This window comes from Amia ocellicauda, chromosome 16 (assembly GCF_036373705.1).
Source record: "Amia ocellicauda isolate fAmiCal2 chromosome 16, fAmiCal2.hap1, whole genome shotgun sequence".
Classification (NCBI taxonomy): domain Eukaryota; kingdom Metazoa; phylum Chordata; class Actinopteri; order Amiiformes; family Amiidae; genus Amia; species Amia ocellicauda.
The window spans coordinates 27,196,474-27,205,273 of NC_089865.1; the positions used below are offsets into that span (position 1 = coordinate 27,196,474).

General features: G+C 40.1%; 2 non-coding genes across 2 annotated transcripts; both read right to left on the bottom strand.

Annotated features, from left to right (window-relative positions):
• Positions 1 to 1,384: 1,384 nt before the first annotated feature.
• On the bottom strand, positions 1,385 to 1,456 carry trnah-gug (transfer RNA histidin (anticodon GUG)). Its single transcript has one exon. It is a non-coding gene; the product is annotated as a tRNA-His (tRNA).
• A 3,636-nt stretch (positions 1,457 to 5,092) lies between these two features.
• On the bottom strand, positions 5,093 to 5,164 carry trnah-gug (transfer RNA histidin (anticodon GUG)). The gene has a single exon. It is a non-coding gene; the product is annotated as a tRNA-His (tRNA).
• Between the last annotated feature and the right edge of the window lie 3,636 nt (positions 5,165 to 8,800).

The window sequence follows — 8,800 nt, forward strand, 5'->3', positions numbered from 1 at the left end:
TGTTTAAAATTAACGCTATAGTGATGTGGATTGAACCCAGAGTGCCGAATCCAGACAACAATAATTCCAACTGCAGGATTGAGGCGAGCTAATGGGGAACCCTACATTTCGGCCACTGCAACGGCTATCACTGTAACACAGACACACAACATAAAAACTGAAAGAAACAAACACAGCTGTAACGTCCCTGTCCAGTCGCCTCGCACTAAGGTGCTCTGGGGACTCTGTGTTTGTATCCAGACGAGAGGAAGCCAGCTCAGAGGTTCACATATGGTCGGGCGCATAGGATTCCTAGTTTTCAGGCAGGCGGCCTTGTTTCAACTTTTGGTATGGGATTGCAGTGTCTGTCAGAATAATAACATGAGTTTATTATCATGGGGGATTTCGTTTGTATCGTTCCAGTCACCCTCTATCTCATTGTATTGTACTGTACATTACAATTAAGAAAAAGTGGAATGTCGTACTGGACAATAAAAGGATGCAATAATATCACAGATTCCAATACATAACTTTTGAAATATTATTACTAGTACTGTCAATGTGATGTTTACTTTTGGTATTTTTTGTAGAATACCATACCGTATACTGGCCCATTTCGACCGCTGGGTGTTCTTGTAATACGAATTAAATATAAGCAACGGCAAGGATAATTGCAAATTGACAATTCAACACACAAACTCGATGTCTCATGTAGCCTGTGGTTGCCATTGACAGCTTGAGCACAGGTGATAAATGTGAGATATGGGGCAGATTCCTTACAAGATCATGTATATGTTTGTGTTTACATATGAATTGATGTATTTTTGTTAACTAGTTCTGAAGCATCCAAGAGATAAGGATATGTTTTCTCAAGCACAAAAATAAAGATAAGCAGAGAGTAATAGAAGGAGACGTGTGTTTTGAATGGCCGTGCGTCTGGACAGACAAGTGTCAAAGTTCTGTCGTCTACAAACAGCAGGCCAGGCCTGAGCCCTGCCCGTTCCTCTCAAAAGGCATGTGTTGGCGGGAAACTGAAAAGCAAATGCACTGTTCTCATTGAACAGTTTCCAGTGTCCGCTATACAACACGCATCATGTACTCATGAATTCGAACTATCTCACATGAGCCAGCCCTGAGCTTTCTAGTTTTGTGTTGATTTTTTAATCACCCTGGCGACTGTATTCGACACCCAAACATTGAAATGATGTTACATTAATATCGATAATACTTATTAATGAATTAGATGGATGTAATCCACAATCTGATTAATTTGCAAATAGAGGTTCAATTTTCTATATTTAGTTTAACTCGATAATGTATTGATGTTGTTGCTGATATAACGATATACTTTCATAAAATGGAATATTGTGAGAAAGACACCGGGCTGGTGAGTGGGATTTCCCATTGCCGTGACCCGGATTCGAACCGGGGTTGTTGCGACCACAACGCAAAGTACTAACCACTATACGATCACGGCCAGCTACTTGAAAGATGTTCAACAGTTTATGGAACAGGCGCCGGAAGATGTAATGTTATTTTACCATAGTATTCATTTTTAAAGTATACTAATGAAGGTCATATTTCTTGGGTGGCGCAGTGTTGTGTGATGTAGGCTTATGTTTTCTAAGACTGACGTGGTGCTGAAAACAGCTCCCGAAAACAAGCCTCCTGCTCAGCTACATGACAAACTAATTACAAATGTGTATGATATTGCACTTGCCATTTTAGTAATAGTCCTCTGCGTGTTTCGTTTTATACCGGTATAGTCATTTTTGTAAGTTGCATTGAGAGTGCTGGAGAGTAATTAAGTATTTGTAAACTAATCTATAACATCCTATCTATCGCTATATATGTGTGTGTGTGTGTGTTGTGTTTAAAATTAATGCTATAGTGATGTGGATTGAACCCAGAGTGCCGAATCCAGACTACAATAATTCCAACTGCAGGATTGAGGCGAGCTAATGGGGAACCCTACATTTCGGCCACTGCAGCCGCTATCACTGTAACACAGACACACAACATAAAAACTGAAAGAAACAAACACAGCTGTAACGTCCCTGTCCAGTCGCCTCGCACTAAGGTGCTCTGGGGACTCTGTGTTTGTATCCAGACGAGAGGAATCCAGCTCAGAGGTTCACATATGGTCGGGCGCATAGGATTCCTAGTTTTCAGGCAGGCGGCCCTGTTTCAACTTTTGGTATGGGATTGCAGTGTCTGTCAGAATAAAAACATGAGTTTATTATCATGGGGGATTTCGTTTGTATCGTTCCAGTCACCCTCTATCACATTGTATTGTACTGTATATTACAATTAAGAAAAAGTTGAATGTCGTACTGGACAATCAAAGGACGCAATAATATCACAGATTCCAATACATAACTTTTGAAATATTATTACTACTACTGTCAATGTGATGTTTACTTTTGGTATATTTTGTAGAATACCATACCGTATACTGGCCCATTTCGACCGCTGGGTGTTCGTGTAATACGAATTAAATATAAGCAACGGCAAGGATAATTGCAAATTGACAATTCAACACACAAACTCGATGTCTCATGTAGCCTGTGGTTGCCATTGACAGCTTGAGCACAGGTGATAAATGTGAGATATGGGGCAGATTCCTTACAAGATCATGTATATGTTTGTGTTTACATATGAATTGATGTATTTTTGATAACTAGTTCTTATGCATCCAAGAGATAAGGATATGTTTTCTCAAGCACAAAAATAAAGATAAGCAGAGAGTAATAGAAGGAGACGTGTGTTTTGAATGGCCGTGCGTCTGGACAGACAAGTGTCAAAGTTCTGTCGTCTACAAACAGCAGGCCAGGCCTGAGCCCTGTCCGTTCCTATCAAAAGGCATGTTTTGTCGGGAAACTGACAAGCAAATGCACTATTCTCATTGAACAGTTTCCAGTGTCCGCTATACAACACGGATCATGTACTCATGAATTCGAACTATCTCACATGAGCCAGCCCTGAGCTTTCTAGTTTTGTGTTGATTTTTTAATCAGCCTGGCGACTGGATTCGACACCCAAACAATGAAATGAAGTTACATTAATATCGATGATACTTATTAATGAATTAGATGGATGTAATCCACAATCTGATTAATTTGCAAATAGAGGTTCAATTTTCTATATTTAGTTTAACTCTATAATGTATTGATGTTGTTGCTGATATAACGATATACTTTCATAAAATGGAATATTGTGAGAAAGACACCGGGCTGGTGAGTGGGGTCTCCCATTTCCGTGACCCGGATTCGAACCGGGGTTGTTGCGACCACAACGCAAAGTACTAACCACTATACGATCACGGCCACCTACTTGAAAGATGTTCAACCGCTAACGGAACAGGCGCCGGAAGATGTAATGTTATTTTACCATAGTATTAATTTTTAAAGTATACTAATGAAGGTCATATTTCTTGGGTGGCGCAGTGTTGTGTGATGTAGGCTTATGTTTTCTAAGACTGACGTGGTGCTGAAAACAGCTCCCGAGAACACGCCTCCTGCTCAGCTACATGACAAACTAATTACAAATGTGTATGATATTGCACTTGCCATTTTAGTAATAGTCCTCTGCGTGTTTCGTTTTATACCGGTATAGTCATTTTTGTAAGTTGCATTGAGAGTGCTGGAGAGTAATTAAGTATTTGTAAACTAATCTATAACATCCTATCTATCGCTATATGTGTGTATGTGTATGTGTGTGTGTGTGTTGTGTTTAAAATTAATGCTATAGTGATGTGGATTGAACCCAGAGTGCCGAATCCAGACTACAATAATTCCAACTGCAGGATTGAGGCGAGCTAATGGGGAACCCTACATTTCGGCCACTGCAGCCGCTATCACTGTAACACAGACACACAACATAAAGACTGAAAGAAACAAACACAGCTGTAACGTCCCTGTCCAGTCGCCTCGCACTAAGGTGCTCTGGGGACTCTGTGTTTGTATCCAGACCAGAGGAAGCCAGCTCAGAGATTCACATATGGTCGGGCGCATAGGATTCCTGGTTTTCAGGCAGGCGGCCCCGTTTCAACTTTTGGTATGGGATTACGTTGTCTGTCAGAATAAAAACATGAGTTTATTATCATGGGGGATTTCGTTTGTATCGTTCCAGTCACCCTCTATAGCATTGTATTGTACTGTACATTACAATTAAGAAAAAGTTGAATGTCGTACTGGACAATCAAAGGACGCAATGATATCACAGATTCCAATACATAACTATTGAAATATTATTACTACTACTGTCAATGTGATGTTTACTTTTGGTATATTTTGTAGAATACCATACCGTATACTGGCCCATTTCGACCACTGGGTGTTCGTGTAATACGAATTAAATATAAGCAACGGCAAGGATAATTGCAAATTGACAATTCAAGACACAAACTCGATGTCTCATGTAGCCTGTGGGTGCCATTGACAGCTTGAGCACAGGTGATAAATGTGAGATATGGGGCAGATTCCTTACAAGATCATGTATATGTTTGTGTTAAGATATGAATTGATGTATTTTTGATAACTAGTTCTGAAGCATCCAAGAGATAAGGATATGTTTTCTCAAGCACAAAAATAAAGATAAGCAGAGAGTAATAGAAGGAGACGTGTGTTTTGAATGGCCGTGCGTCTGGACAGACAAGTTTCAAAGTTCTGTCGTCTACAGACAGCAGGCCAGGCCTGAGCCCTGCCCGTTCCTCTCAAACGGCATGTTTTGGTGGGAAACTGACAAGCAAATGCACTGTTCTCATTGAACAGTTTCCAGTGTCCGCTATACAACACGCATCATGTACTCATGAATTCGAACTATCTCACATGAGCCAGCCCTGAGCTTTCTAGTTTTGTGTTGATTTTTTAATCACCCTGGCGACTGGATTCGACACCCAAACAATGAAATGAAGTTACATTAATATCGATGATACTTATTAATGAATTAGATGGATGTAATCCACAATGTAATTAATTTGCAAATAGAGGTTCAGTTTTCTATATTTAGTTTAACTCTATAATGTATTGATGTTGTTGCTGATATAACGATATACTTTCATAAAACGGAATATTGTGAGAAAGACAACGGGCTGGTGTGTGGGGACTCCCACTGCCGTGACCCGGATTCGAACCGGGGTTGTTGCGACCACAACGCAAAGTACTAACCACTATACGATCACGGCCGGCTACTTGAAAGATGTTCAACAATTTACGGAACAGGCGCCGGAAGATGTAATGTTATTTTACCATAGTATTCATTTTTAAAGTATACTAATGAAGGTCATATTTCTTGGGTGGCGCAGTGTTGTGTGATGTAGGCTTATGTTTTCTAAGACTGACGTGGTGCTGAAAACAGCTCCCGAAAACAAGCCTCCTGCTCAGCTACATGACAAACTAATTACAAATGTGTATGATATTGCACTTGCCATTTTAGTAATAGTCCTCTGCGTGTTTCGTTTTATACCGGTATAGTCATTTTTGTAAGTTGCATTGAGAGTGCTGGAGAGTAATTAAGTATTTGTAAACTAATCTATAACATCCTATCTATCGCTATATATGTGTGTGTGTGTGTGTTGTGTTTAAAATTAATGCTATAGTGATGTGGATTGAACCCAGAGTGCCGAATCCAGACTACAATAATTCCAACTGCAGGATTGAGGCGAGCTAATGGGGAACCCTACATTTCGGCCACTGCAGCCGCTATCACTGTAACACAGACACACAACATAAAAACTGAAAGAAACAAACACAGCTGTAACGTCCCTGTCCAGTCGCCTCGCACTAAGGTGCTCTGGGGACTCTGTGTTTGTATCCAGACCAGAGGAATCCAGCTCAGAGGTTCACATATGGTCGGGCGCATAGGATTCCTAGTTTTCAGGCAGGCGGCCCTGTTTCAACTTTTGGTATGGGATTGCAGTGTCTGTCAGAATAAAAACATGAGTTTATTATCATGGGGGATTTCGTTTGTATCGTTCCAGTCACCCTCTATAGCATTGTATTGTACTGTACATTACAATTAAGAAAAAGTGGAATGTCGTACTGGACAATCAAAGGACGCAATAATATCACAGATTCCAATACATAACTTTTGAAATATTATTACTACTACTGTCAATGTGATGTTTACTTTTGGTATATTTTGTAGAATACCATACCGTATACTGGCCCATTTCGACCGCTGGGTGTTCGTGTAATACGAATTAAATATAAGCAACGGCAAGGATAATTGCAAATTGACAATTCAACACACAAACTCGATGTCTCATGTAGCCTGTGGTTGCCATTGACAGCTTGAGCACAGGTGATAAATGTGAGATATGGGGCAGATTCCTTACAAGATCATGTATATGTTTGTGTTTACATATGAATTGATGTATTTTTGATAACTAGTTCTTATGCATCCAAGAGATAAGGATATGTTTTCTCAAGCACAAAAATAAAGATAAGCAGAGAGTAATAGAAGGAGACGTGTGTTTTGAATGGCCGTGCGTCTGGACAGACAAGTGTCAAAGTTCTGTCGTCTACAAACAGCAGGCCAGGCCTGAGCCCTGTCCGTTCCTATCAAAAGGCATGTTTTGTCGGGAAACTGACAAGCAAATGCACTATTCTCATTGAACAGTTTCCAGTGTCCGCTATACAACACGGATCATGTACTCATGAATTCGAACTATCTCACATGAGCCAGCCCTGAGCTTTCTAGTTTTGTGTTGATTTTTTAATCAGCCTGGCGACTGGATTCGACACCCAAACAATGAAATGAAGTTACATTAATATCGATGATACTTATTAATGAATTAGATGGATGTAATCCACAATCTGATTAATTTGCAAATAGAGGTTCAATTTTCTATATTTAGTTTAACTCTATAATGTATTGATGTTGTTGCTGATATAACGATATACTTTCATAAAATGGAATATTGTGAGAAAGACACCGGGCTGGTGAGTGGGGTCTCCCATTTCCGTGACCCGGATTCGAACCGGGGTTGTTGCGACCACAACGCAAAGTACTAACCACTATACGATCACGGCCACCTACTTGAAAGATGTTCAACCGCTAACGGAACAGGCGCCGGAAGATGTAATGTTATTTTACCATAGTATTAATTTTTAAAGTATACTAATGAAGGTCATATTTCTTGGGTGGCGCAGTGTTGTGTGATGTAGGCTTATGTTTTCTAAGACTGACGTGGTGCTGAAAACAGCTCCCGAGAACACGCCTCCTGCTCAGCTACATGACAAACTAATTACAAATGTGTATGATATTGCACTTGCCATTTTAGTAATAGTCCTCTGCGTGTTTCGTTTTATACCGGTATAGTCATTTTTGTAAGTTGCATTGAGAGTGCTGGAGAGTAATTAAGTATTTGTAAACTAATCTATAACATCCTATCTATCGCTATATGTGTGTATGTGTATGTGTGTGTGTGTGTTGTGTTTAAAATTAATGCTATAGTGATGTGGATTGAACCCAGAGTGCCGAATCCAGACTACAATAATTCCAACTGCAGGATTGAGGCGAGCTAATGGGGAACCCTACATTTCGGCCACTGCAGCCGCTATCACTGTAACACAGACACACAACATAAAGACTGAAAGAAACAAACACAGCTGTAACGTCCCTGTCCAGTCGCCTCGCACTAAGGTGCTCTGGGGACTCTGTGTTTGTATCCAGACCAGAGGAAGCCAGCTCAGAGATTCACATATGGTCGGGCGCATAGGATTCCTGGTTTTCAGGCAGGCGGCCCCGTTTCAACTTTTGGTATGGGATTACGTTGTCTGTCAGAATAAAAACATGAGTTTATTATCATGGGGGATTTCGTTTGTATCGTTCCAGTCACCCTCTATAGCATTGTATTGTACTGTACATTACAATTAAGAAAAAGTGGAATGTCGTACTGGACAATCAAAGGACGCAATGATATCACAGATTCCAATACATAACTATTGAAATATTATTACTACTACTGTCAATGTGATGTTTACTTTTGGTATATTTTGTAGAATACCATACCGTATACTGGCCCATTTCGACCACTGGGTGTTCGTGTAATACGAATTAAATATAAGCAACGGCAAGGATAATTGCAAATTGACAATTCAAGACACAAACTCGATGTCTCATGTAGCCTGTGGGTGCCATTGACAGCTTGAGCACAGGTGATAAATGTGAGATATGGGGCAGATTCCTTACAAGATCATGTATATGTTTGTGTTAAGATATGAATTGATGTATTTTTGATAACTAGTTCTGAAGCATCCAAGAGATAAGGATATGTTTTCTCAAGCACAAAAATAAAGATAAGCAGAGAGTAATAGAAGGAGACGTGTGTTTTGAATGGCCGTGCGTCTGGACAGACAAGTTTCAAAGTTCTGTCGTCTACAGACAGCAGGCCAGGCCTGAGCCCTCTCCGTTCCTCTCAAACGGCATGTTTTGGTGGGAAACTGACAAGCAAATGCACTGTTCTCATTGAACAGTTTCCAGTGTCCGCTATACAACACGCATCATGTACTCATGAATTCGAACTATCTCACATGAGCCAGCCCTGAGCTTTCTAGTTTTGTGTTGATTTTTTAATCACCCTGGCGACTGGATTCGACACCCAAACAATGAAATGAAGTTACATTAATATCGATGATACTTATTAATGAATTAGATGGATGTAATCCACAATGTAATTAATTTGCAAATAGAGGTTCAGTTTTCTATATTTAGTTTAACTCTATAATGTATTGATGTTGTTGCTGATATAACGATATACTTTCATAAAACGGAATATTGTGAGAAAGACAACGGGCTGGTGTGTGGGGACTCCCAC